Here is a 12,001-nt window from a genome sequence, read left to right on the forward strand (position 1 = left end):
AGTCCATCCTGGCTAACATGGTGAAACCCCGTCTCTACTAAAAATACAAAAAATTAGCCAGGCGTGGTGGCAGGCACCTGTAGTCCCAGCTACTCGGGAGGCTGAGGCAGGAGAATGGCATGAACCCGGGAGGCGCAGCTTGCAGTGAGCCGAGATTGTGCCACTGCACTCCAGCCTGGGCGAAAGAGTGAGACTCTGTCTCAAAGAAAAAAAAGAAAGCCCAGAAATATAACCTTGTTGTTTTTAGCACATTTTTCATTAAATTTATTTCAAGGTACTTTATGATTTGTATGGGATTGTAAATTGGGTCTTCTCTTGCTGTATAGATTCTGTATACATTCTGCATATTCATTTTGAGTGCCTCTAATTTATGGAAGAGTTTTTCAGTTAATTGTCTAGACTATTTGAAGATATGCTACTATACAATTTGCCAATAAATAAAATTGTACCCTTCCTTTTTTCAATTTTCAGTTTTTAAATTTTATTCTCTTGTCAGATTGCATTGGCTTATAGCTCCAGAAAAGTGCTAAAGACCAGAGACAGCAAACATCCTGGTCCTATCTCTTATTTTAATGGGAATGTTTCTAACATTTTTTTCTTGCTAGTCATAATACTATCTTTAGCATTATTATAAATATATTTTATCGTGCCAATGAAGAATTCATCTATACTTGTTCTATAACAAATTTTCTTTTTATTAAGATTGGCTATTACTTATTCCTTTGTAATATCTGGGGAGATTAGCATATAATTTTTATGCTTAAATTCATTAATGTGGATGAGAATTAATAGATTTATAAATATTAAATAGGCTTGCATTCCTGAAATAAACACATTGATCATGTGCACTTTTTAAATGTTATGGAATCCTATATGTTAACATTGTATTTGTTTTCATATTATTATTTATAAATCATATTGGACTCGTCCATTTTTAATGGATATTGGTTTTGTGGTCAGTGTGAAAAGGACTCCCTGGCAGGGTGCTTGGCCTCCCCACTGCACCCAGGTGTCCCCAGATGTAAGAAGAGAGTCCCTTCACACCTGCAGAAACAGGATCACTGCCCTGACCCTGGCCCTAGGTGTCGGCCCTTGGCATAACTCTCGTTCAGTCCTTGACAGCTGCTGCTCCAGCCCACCCGGTGTTTTCAGTAGGATTCCCACTGGATCCAAGGAGAAATGGGCCTATCTGGGCTGCCTTCTGCCAGGCCTGGGGTTCTCTTTCCTGTTAGGTTAGATGCCTGGATAAGACACAGGACACTGGCTCTGTGTTGTCCCTCACCCGTAGGATCCCTCATCAGTCCACCTTCCTCTTCGTTTTTTTGGTACCCTCCTTTGATTGTCTCTTGGGTTATTTCCAGAGTTTCAAGTTGTATTTAGCAGGGAGGAGCAGGAAGAGAGGACTTGTTCAGACCTCAAGTTCACAGTTAACTGAAAAGATATTATATGAAATCTCAGCATTCATAACAGTGATGTCATTAATACCAATCTCAGTGACCGCAGATTTCAGGATAAAAAACAAAACATCTTCTTCGCCTAACCCTTCAGTACACTTATTTTTAAAGTGGGTTTCCATTTTGTAAAGCTGGCGTCAATAGAATGATCAGAGATGTGCGCAGCTTCCACTTGTTTCTAAACATTCATGAATTTGGCTTCTTGTCTTATTATTTTTCCCCCCTAACACATCTGTGTCATCACAGTGAACACATTTGGCTTTTTTCTTTTCTAGTAAACAACTAAAGATTTTCTACCCCCATTTCTTTTTCCCACATCTCTTTTCTGCTAACATGATATCCCATAATAATTTTGATAATGTGATGTCACAATGGCCTCCTCATCTCATCGAGGCTCTATAAACTCTATTAACCTTATATTCCTACAAATACCAGATCCAGCTCTAAGATGTAGGCTTTGGCATCACACAAATGTTTTGATACTTGACAGTACTTAGAAGAATTGGGCCACCAATTATTCTGGAAATCTGGGCATATTTTGGTACAATTTTTGAGCCATGTAGAAGGTTCACAACTGTATACATTAGGGTGAGATGTGTGAAGACAAGTGGAGCTTCCTTGTTTCTTGGGACTGATCCAATTTCTCAGTTTGTCAAACTTAGTCTGATCCAATAATTCAAATATTTCCTTAGGGAAATTCTGGGTGTTCCATATCTTTTGCTCTTCTCCAAGGTAACTTCCAGGCCTTTTAGGTGAGCCTGTTGCAGTCTGGCTGTGGCATGAGTGCCAGAGAGCAGGGCCCTACAAATGCATAGCATTCTGCAATCTCCCCTGTGCCCTAGGTGAGCTGCCCCTCCCTGAGCCCACAGCACTGCGGTGAGCCTAACTCCATTGCCATCCAGGCATCGTGATGGCACTTCTTTCCAAAATCCTTGGTCTCAGCCACCTGCCTCATCCCTGAAGATTTTGCAAACTGCAGCCTTGGCCTCAAGCCTAGGAGTTTTGACTCCTTCATCATTTTCTGCAGGGACTTTAAAAATCTCCTGCACATCACACACAGGCTGTGGGACCAGGAGCCTGCCTCAGTCCTGTTTGTTTCGCCTCCTCTTTCAGCCAACTGCACACATCATGCTGGATGCCACCTGAGCCCAGCTTCTCCTGGGAGAAACAGCTTTCCAGCTATAGCACTTCTGGAATGTCCTTGGGGTTTTGCCCTACCTCTAGCTACAAACTCCCCCACTCCCAACCCACATTGGGTTCTATCCATGAAAGGAGAGATCAGGATGCACACTGACTTTTCTACCTTAGCACTTTCTTTTTTATTTCTTCCATCAGCTTCCCAGCCAGGGAAATGGGGGACTCTTATTTTTCCTTGCATCTCCTCAATCTCATACTCCCTTCCTTCTTCATATGGAATTCAATCTCTGGGACCCTTATTCTCTGGGACTCACTCTTGTGTTAGGAGAAGTCCCCCTATCAATAAAGGAGTACAAATCAGTGATTTTCAAAGTATTATACCTGTAATACACAAAGACACTTACTGACCTATTTTGTCCTCTCTGTTTGAAGCACATTCTTCATCATATCTTGCTCACCAGAGAATGCTATCAGAAAAAATCTTCAGCTCATGTAATATTGATTGGGGTGGATGAAGGTGGATGAAGGTGTATGTGTGCATTTCAACTTTAAGACAAGTGAGAATTAATAACCAGATAAAATTAGCAACATCGAGTCTAGTAATAATACATACCACATTGTCATTTCCTGCCAGAGGAACACTGGAGGCATGTTCAAACATTTATCACTATTTAGTATCCAGTTTTCATGAAGTATTTTACTGTCATCCCTAATTAATTCTACCTTTCAACAAGAAGCTCGGGATTGGCTGCTATTGTTATTCTACTCTTATATGTCAGGGAACTGAAGCAAAGGTTAATTAAATGACTTACTCTCATACCCATAGGCTACATTGGCAAGGCTGTGTCTTAACAGGGCTGCTGGCACAGATGGCCCAAAAGATGGAAATTTAAGTAACCCTGTTCCAGCAGGGGGCACCAGCTACATTACAAACTTGGGTACACCCTAGTATTCTGCTGGTTCAAAATCTTACAAGATGGTATACCCAAGAAAAAAAACAGACTCCAAGTGTTGCAAAGAGGACACCGTTCCCTAGTATCCCTCACACCGATTACAGTTCTTGGGATATAGACAGACTTTAACAAATCAACAGTCACCTTCCTAGCATGTTTTAAACAGTTCAAGACAGGAGTTCTTACTCCCAAAGTTCAACCCATGATGATTTCTATAATCTTATGATCACAGTTATACTTTCATTCCTTTTGGTCTTAAGAATTTGAAGGCCTTATTTTTAAAACCCTGTAATAAAAATCTCTGGGAAGGGCAACTCCATTAATGGCAATGCTCCGGTCGGTGCTTAGGGAATTGGAGACATGCAAAGCATAAGAAGGAAGAGTGTGTGGTTACAGGATGGGCAAGACGGTCTCCAAGAAGGTGATGCAGGGACACCACCAACCAACTGACTTCCTGCGTCACGCTCTTATTTAGAGTTACATCTTCCAGATTTAGTGAGTTCTGAACTCTTGCCTCTTTATATCCCTTAGGTGATACAGTTTAAAGAAAAGCACTTAGGCAGAATTTAGTTCTAATTTTGGGTCCATCGTGAGCCACAGGAAGCACTTTAAAATTTTCATTGAAAAGAAGGTGTTTTCAAACAGCCAGAAAAGTTCCCTTTAATTTTTCATATCTATTTGCCTAAACAGATACAATGAACTCATCCAGTGTCAAATCAGTAATATGAGTACAAATTATTTGAAGATCTTATTAAAATGCAGATTCTGGTTTTGTAGGCCTAGGGAGGGGTCTGAGATTCCTCATTTCTCACCAGCTCCCAGGTGTGACCACTGTTGTTGGTCCCTGTGGAACATGTACTGAGTAGCAAGAAGCTAGATGACAAAACATGATCCATCTTCCTCAGCTTTCAGAAACGGACTGTGCAGAAAGCAGTCTAGAATTCATCAAGATACCCTCTCCTTCTCCACATCAAAAAGGCCATTTCAAAAAAGGGTGTCACATAAGCAAAATGCTTTAAACTCCAAGTGAAAGACGATCTCCAATGAAGGAGTTACTCCTGGTTCTTCTAGGAGATGAGGGAAGCACAAAAGTTCCTAGAGACATAGAGAGACTCTGTCTTTTAAACCTTCTATATTCTTTGCAGTAAAATCAAGATGTAAAAGTTGAAACCTCTACTTCTTTGGGGGGATTGTTTTTAACCTAGAAAACAACACAGCAGTTGTTCAGCATTTTGTTTTAAAGGCGTACTAATAGAAATAGCCCCCAAGTATTGCACTGCACCAAACTGATGCAAGATCTACATTGAAATTTTTATGTTGACTGAGTCCTTATAAAAACAGAATTGATATATTATTGGTCTAGAGGCAGGCGAGGGGAAGAGGGTAGAAAGTGCTCTGGATGGGGAAGAGGAAGGAAACACTTATTAAGTGATACATACAGCGTGTTAGACAATGTATTAAACTTGGTGTTCCTAATAGTCCAGTGAGTAAATAATACTAGCTTCATTTTACAAGAAACTGAGATTTAATCAGTTCATCTAGTTTTAACTAGATTTAATCATCTAGTTCAAGTTTGCACAACTACTGGAAGCAGTAAAGCCTGCACCAGCATCAGCCTCACCCTGTTAAAACACAGATGGCTAGGCCTGCCCCTGGAGTTTCTGATTGAGTGCGTCTTGGGTGAAGCCCAAGAACCTGCCTCTCAAAGGGGCTCCCGGTGATGCAGAGGCTGCCTGTCTGGGGACCACAGTAAGAGCCGCAGCTGGTTCTAGGCCAGGTGGTTCCACGGATGAGATCAAGCTTCGTGGATCTCAGGAAACATGAATGCACTTAGAAGAACAATGTTAAAAACCTGGATCCTAAAGAGAGTGGCCCAGGAAGAACCCAATTTAAGCCACCATGCATGCTATTGTGTTTGAAGACATTATTATTTGTAATCCATTATAATGGAAAACAAAGAAAGAAAAATCAGAAATTCTCTTTGGCATTACTTTCTGTATTTTCACTGTTGATAACAAAGAAATCAAAAAATAAATGTTATATGATACACACATACACACACACGTCTATCTTCAGAAAAGAAACATACATATATTTAGAAGGAGTTGTAGTTTTTCATTTTCCATGTGAAAAACTGGGGATATTCTTCTCCAGCTTGATTGTTAACCATCAACTAATTTCTCACTACCCTCATACAGTACAAAAACAACGTGAATTTTTATGAGGCATAATTTATACCAAAAACTCCCCTCCATCTCTCCTCCATATTGTGAATGAGACCCTACAGTGATGAAGACTCCTTTTCTATCTTTCTAGATTCCTGAGGCATATTTCTGAATTTGGAATCAGTCTATTTGACAAGTAGAGGCACATCGCTACCACGGGGCCCCCATCCGTGGGTGTGCATGTGTTTCAGCCATGAGAGTGAGAGAGGCCAGAACACGTGGCTAGACTCTCGCCAAGTCCATCAGACCGTTGTTAAGAGGGCTGGAAGAGCCAAACCACAGCACCGTCAATGCTGTGATTTATGCTTTGAAAACACTCCAAGTGGAGCAACCACACATTTATCAATACTAATGCAGGAACTGCATCTGTGAGAAAAATAAGAAAAACAAGACAAACAACAGGGGTAGTAGTGGTTACACTCTGTAAAGGAAGGGTGTCCCATAGTTTAATAAACTTTTCTATCCCAACTAAATCCTATCTCATCATATCTTTTTAAAAAGTGGTGATTTCTCCTGAGAAATAAGCAATCTAGACCAAAATCTTGAGGATAAGAGGCCATTTCTGATATACTTTGGTTTTCCTACTTTCTGAACTGGCTCACATGTGCTTACAGGTTGCAGAGACAGTGCAGAAGTCAAACACAACCTTGGATGCGTCATCGCTTCTGGCTCTGCAGGCCCTTTCTGGACCAGTGTTTTCTGCTGTCCTTCCTTCTGTGCCTACTTGCAGTCCCTTTGCTGGGAACTGACTCATCCAGAGCCTTTGGATTTGCACTTGATGCCTGGGTCTGGACTCTGCTTTTGTTCCTAGGCATTGTCTCCAGTTCTCTCTCTTCCTTTCCAAATGCTACGGCCAGCTCTGCCCACTGGGGATCCCTGCATGGCTCCTAGAACCCTGGTACTGATGCAATCACTGGCCAAGTGGCCCAAATGGAAAAGTGGGTGAGGGAGACTTCAGACGCTCACGCAGCACCTAATAGGTAACGGCCCAACGAGGGTTTCATAAGGGATGAAGGAAGACAGGAAGGAAGGAAGGAAAGGAGGAAGGGAACACAGGGTGCAATGAGAAAGGGTACTCTAGCCTGCCTGGGCAGGTCACCAGCAAATGTCTATAGAAAGCCCAGAAACAAGTGGGGCCACAGGCCTCAGAGCTGATGTCCACGCGATTCCTTTATTCTCTTTCCACCATTGATCTCAAATTACAGTTCCTGTGCAGATATTTAATAAACTTCTAGAAGTACGTTAATAAAATCTTCATACTTTCATACTCCCTAATATGCCTTTCATTCCATTCTATCTCAAGAAAGCCATTATGTTTTAGTAATTTTACTCAGATAGGTCTTAATGGAGATACATATTTTTCTTAATGGAAGATGTTTTTGAAAGCTTTTCTTCTCTTCTACCTCCATTCGCAGTCACTTTAGAACCAAAAAAAGAAAAGCTAAGTTGAGGAACCTCCCAGTTATTCTATTTGCTTTTGAATGGCAAAAGCCCCCCAGTTCTTATCAGAATAGCTCATCCGTTCACTTATTAATCACAGGAGGACCACTGAATGTCCAGATTGCTGCGGGCCACCTCCTACAACATAGAAGATCCTTCTGTGAAAAAGCATAAACGAACAATTTTGACTCATCGTCCATTCTAAAGGAAACAGCACAAACAAAAAGTATGTGTGTCCATTATGGAGAAATCCGTAATTTTATTCTCAGCAATCCAACTCTGTTGAATCCTGTGGAGTATATGGAAAAAAGATAGGATCATTGGAAATGCTACAAAGAGTTTTTGAAATGAAATTTTAGCTCAGGCTTTGACACTTACCACACATGTACTTTTTTAAAAAGCTGCATGACATGATGTTACAATTAAAAAGAAAACATCAAAACATGTTGTCACATGCAAATATAAAACAATGGGCCGTGTCTTAGAGCATCTGCTTCAAGTTAACTGCAGATGTGAAATGTTGATAGAAATTATTATCATTGGTGGGTGTTTTGTACTTTACATTATATCACAATTTACTTAATTGGTTCAGACATATTTTAATAAATTTGATCTTAATCCAATCAGGCAGAAGTGTTCTGAAAAATTTACGTAATTGTTATTATAATACCTGAATGCTCTCAAGTAAAGTGCTTTCAACAGTGTCTAGGTATTTAGGAATTTGGAGTTTGGTTTTCAGAGTCTATGAAAATCCCATAGACATTACGATATGAGGTTCTTTTTCCATCTGAAGAAATTTTCACTCCTTTAATGGAAAATCTCAGAGAGAATTTCGGAAAAAGACAAAAAAGGGAGACAGAAGGCCTTTGATTATCATATTTTACATCAAATCACATGTATCGTTCTCTTGGCTCTGCACCTAGGACCTGTCCCCACTGGATGGTGACAGAGGCAGATCACAGCAAGACAGCCTAGCTACTGAAGGCATGTGGCTGAGAGAATCCTGGTGTTCCAGGTGAAAGTTCCAAGACGCTGTATCTTCGGGTCACTCTGGGGTCAAAGATAGTTTCCTATGAGGCTTAGTGGCCAATTGCAGTTCCGAAATAAATAAAAACAATAGAAATAGATAAGCATCCATGTTGATGAATATTGCACGGTACCTGGCACATAATAAACACTCAATAAAATGAAATAAAACAAAATAAGATTAAACAGCAAGATAACATCATGAAATCTAACTGAAAGGAACAATACATTTAAAATAAAGCATGCATTATCACTTTGTTATCTAGACTGAACTGTTCAATATAGTTGCCACATGTGACTAATTTAAATTTTAATTAAAATGTGATGAAATTTAAAAATTAGTTCCTCCATTGCACTAGACACATTTCAAGTGACTAATAGGCACTTAGGACTGTATGTACACTGTAGTAGACACAAAGATATAGCATATTTTCATCATCAAACAAGGTTCTGTTTAAAAGTAGCGCTGCTCTAAACAATTGCCCGGAACACTTGAAGGAATAAAACACGGCTCTGAAATTTTTGATGGAGGAAATACACAGACAGGACAGAGCAAACAGTACTTTACAGAAAAGCTAATTCATGTGATACCCAAATTGAGGAGAAAAAAGGCTGGGCGTGGTGGCTCATGCCTGTAATCCTAGCACTTTGGGAGGCCAAGCTGGGCTGATCACCTGAGGTCAGGAGTTCGAGACTAGCCTGGTCAACATGGTGAAACTACGTCTCTACGAACAATACAAAAATTATCCAGGCATGGTGGCACACGCCTGTAATCCCAGCTACTTGGGCGGCTGAGGCAAGAGAATAGCTTGAACCCTGGAGGCAGAGGTTGCAGTGAGTGAGACCGTGATACTGCACTCCAGCCTGGGCAGCAGAGTGAGACTCCATCTCAAAAAAAAAAAAAAAAAAAAAAGGAGAAAAATATACATTTTTATGGGGACATACAGAATACCTGGAGATTTGTTTTGAGGGTGAAATCCCAGGGGAAAAACCACTCAATCATCTAAATCCATCTGCTTATTTTTTGTGTTGTAAAATACAAAGAGGGAAAAATCATTGTTTTAAATCAGGTTAATAAGACACTATTTTGATATTATTTTTAGTGTTCAATGTAGACTTACAGTCAACACATCAAAGAATGAAATGATCTATGATACTCGGTGACAGGCAAAAGTACATGGAAATAAAAATTTATGGTATAAGGCATTATTTTCAATTTGGTTTTTCATATTTTTCTTTCAGTGGGAAGATAGCAAGTCTCATCACTTACAGCTTTTTTGTATGACTTATGATGACAATCCACCTTAGTGGTTGAATGCACCATTAAATTTTATCTTCAGTATATTCCCAACATGAAACCTAAATCTCTATTAAGCCTCAGCAATATAATGCAGTAAATTTCTCCAGAGTAGGGATAACCATTACATCTCTGTAAAAAACATCATTTTTTCCACATATGAAAATGGTTAAACTAAAAATTTAATGACTGAATCTAGAAAAGCTCCTTTAGGCCACAGAAAATGAGTTTAATCTGTGAATGTGATTTATGGCTGTTGGGGCACCAAACTTCATCATGCAGCCAGAGCACACAATAAAATATGTTGCAATACTTGCCCTTCCTAATGATGCCTGTCTTTGTCCTATGCATGTATTTAGTACCTTGGTGATTCTCTCTGAGCTATAAGAACATCTATATACACCCTGCTAGATGAGGCAGATGTAACACCAGCTATCAAGATTACTGACCTGTGACTAAAATATTGCTCAGAAGTAATGTTTTTCTATCCTCAGAACTACAGCATTCTATTTCATCCTGGAGGTAATTTGAAATATAGAGGGGGAGGGTGAAAGTATTAAGATAATGAATTAAACAAGACGGCTACTTAAATTAAGTCACATCCACCCAATTAAGCCAAGGTACTGGGAACTACAGCCACTTACCATGTAGTTGTGTATGTAAAATTATAACACAAATTTTCACTGAATGAACCAACAGTGCGTATTCTCAAGGAATCTGGGGCATTTTTGTTACACAGGAAATGCTAATCAAGGTAAGTTCAAGGGACACTGCTTTGATCAGTTATAGCTTCCTGCCAAATAACTGAGGTTTAATTTAGCCACATATTCTCATTACTTTACAATTAATTGAAATTTATGTAATTTCTTAGCCATTTAAATATGCATTTATAATTTTCATATAGTTCATTATATCAAGAATGAATGAACATGTTGAAAAATATTGTTGGTACATCAAATGCTGATAAAAGTTAAAATATGCTATTTTGACATATTTTATATGAAGAGGTATTCAAATATTACCACTAAGAATTTCCCTCATTAATATTCACACATTTCAAAGGTAAAAATTTGTAAATTTTCGCATAATATTTTGCCATTGTCTTATCCCTGTATTGTTTATTTGCTGTGTAACAAATTAGTACTCCAAAACTTATGCCCTAAAATAACACATATTTATTGTTTAATACTCCTGTGGGTCAGAAATCTGGGCACAACTTAGCTGGGTCTTCTGCTTCAGGGTTTCTGACAAGGCTGTGATCCAGGTGACATTTAAGACCACAGTCATCTTGGGGCTCAAGTGAGCTGGAATCAGCTTCGCAGATCTCTCGGTGGTTGCAGGCAGAATCCTGGCCCTCAAAGACTGTTGGACTGAGGGCTTCAGCCACTTGCTGGCTTAGCGCCATACCATCTGGCCCTGTCCATTACAGCAAGCTCGGGGTAGAGTGAAGAAGAGTATACCAGCGAGATGGAAGTCACAGTCTTCTATACCCTAATCCCAGAGGTGACATCCCCCCACTTTTATTTACTCTATTTGTTAGGCAAGTCACTGGGTCCAGTGCACACTCAAGAGAACCTGAATATGAACACTCAAGAAGACCGATTGACTCCAGCAGCCTAGGGGAGTGAGCAAAGAGTTAAAGAGCGGAGTTACCAACCTATGTAGGAAGTAGAGATGAAAGGATAGGTTTGAGGAAGGAAGCGATAATGAATTCAGTTCTGTTTAGTTTGAAGTCTCTATGGGATGGTCAGGTGGAGGATGTCCCGTAGGCACCCGACACAGGGTCTGTGAGAGGCCAAGCTAACCACATAGATAAGAAAGCCATTAGCACATGAGAGGTAGCTTTGGGAGCAGGGGTAGAGATAGAAAATATGAGGACAAGGACAGAACACTAAGGAGCTCCAACATGTAGGACCAGGCAAAGAAAGAGGATCCAGAAAGGGAACTTAGAAGGAATGGTCACAAAGATAGAGTTGTCATCATAATAATATTAAAGAAAAGACAAAAGCAGAAGCGAAGAAATAAGAAAATAAGAAAGAAAAAACTTCTGTTCCATTGTTAAAGTGATACAAAGAGATAAAATAAGACAAGGAATTAAATACGTCCATGTGATCTGATAATTCAGAAGTCATTAGAGACCATTAACAAGTGCATTTTCATTTGCTTAATGGTGTGGAAGATAAATTGTAATAGGTTTAGAAGTGACTAAAAGGTGATGAAGTGATGGCAACCCGTACAGGCTACACTTCAAGCTTAGTCAAGATATGATTTTTCTTTCCCCTGTCAATGTGGTAAATTTTTGCAAAGTGTGTTGGCAATGGTGTAAAAATACGGTACTACCATCCAATTCTGGTAGAAATAATTAAAAACTGAAATATTCTTTCTGAAAGGCAATGAATATTGACAGCCTCTCATAACCTCCACATTTCACACTAGGAATGTATTCCAAAGAAATAAGCAGGGACGAGG

The 12,001-nt window shown here is 39.6% G+C and overlaps 1 long non-coding RNA gene across 1 annotated transcript in view; it reads right to left on the minus strand.

Moving 5' to 3' along the window:
* Positions 1–5,524: 5,524 nt before the first annotated feature.
* The window catches only part of LOC100602322, a 67,506-nt gene continuing 61,029 nt past the window's right edge, over positions 5,525–12,001 (minus strand). Inside the window, exon 2 of the long non-coding RNA XR_122435.2 lies at positions 5,525–7,498. This is a non-coding gene — a long non-coding RNA (uncharacterized LOC100602322). The remainder of the gene's footprint in view (positions 7,499–12,001) is intronic.

Source organism: Nomascus leucogenys, chromosome 5 (genome assembly GCF_006542625.1).
Source record: "Nomascus leucogenys isolate Asia chromosome 5, Asia_NLE_v1, whole genome shotgun sequence".
In the NCBI taxonomy this organism is placed as follows: Eukaryota; Metazoa; Chordata; class Mammalia; order Primates; family Hylobatidae; genus Nomascus; species Nomascus leucogenys.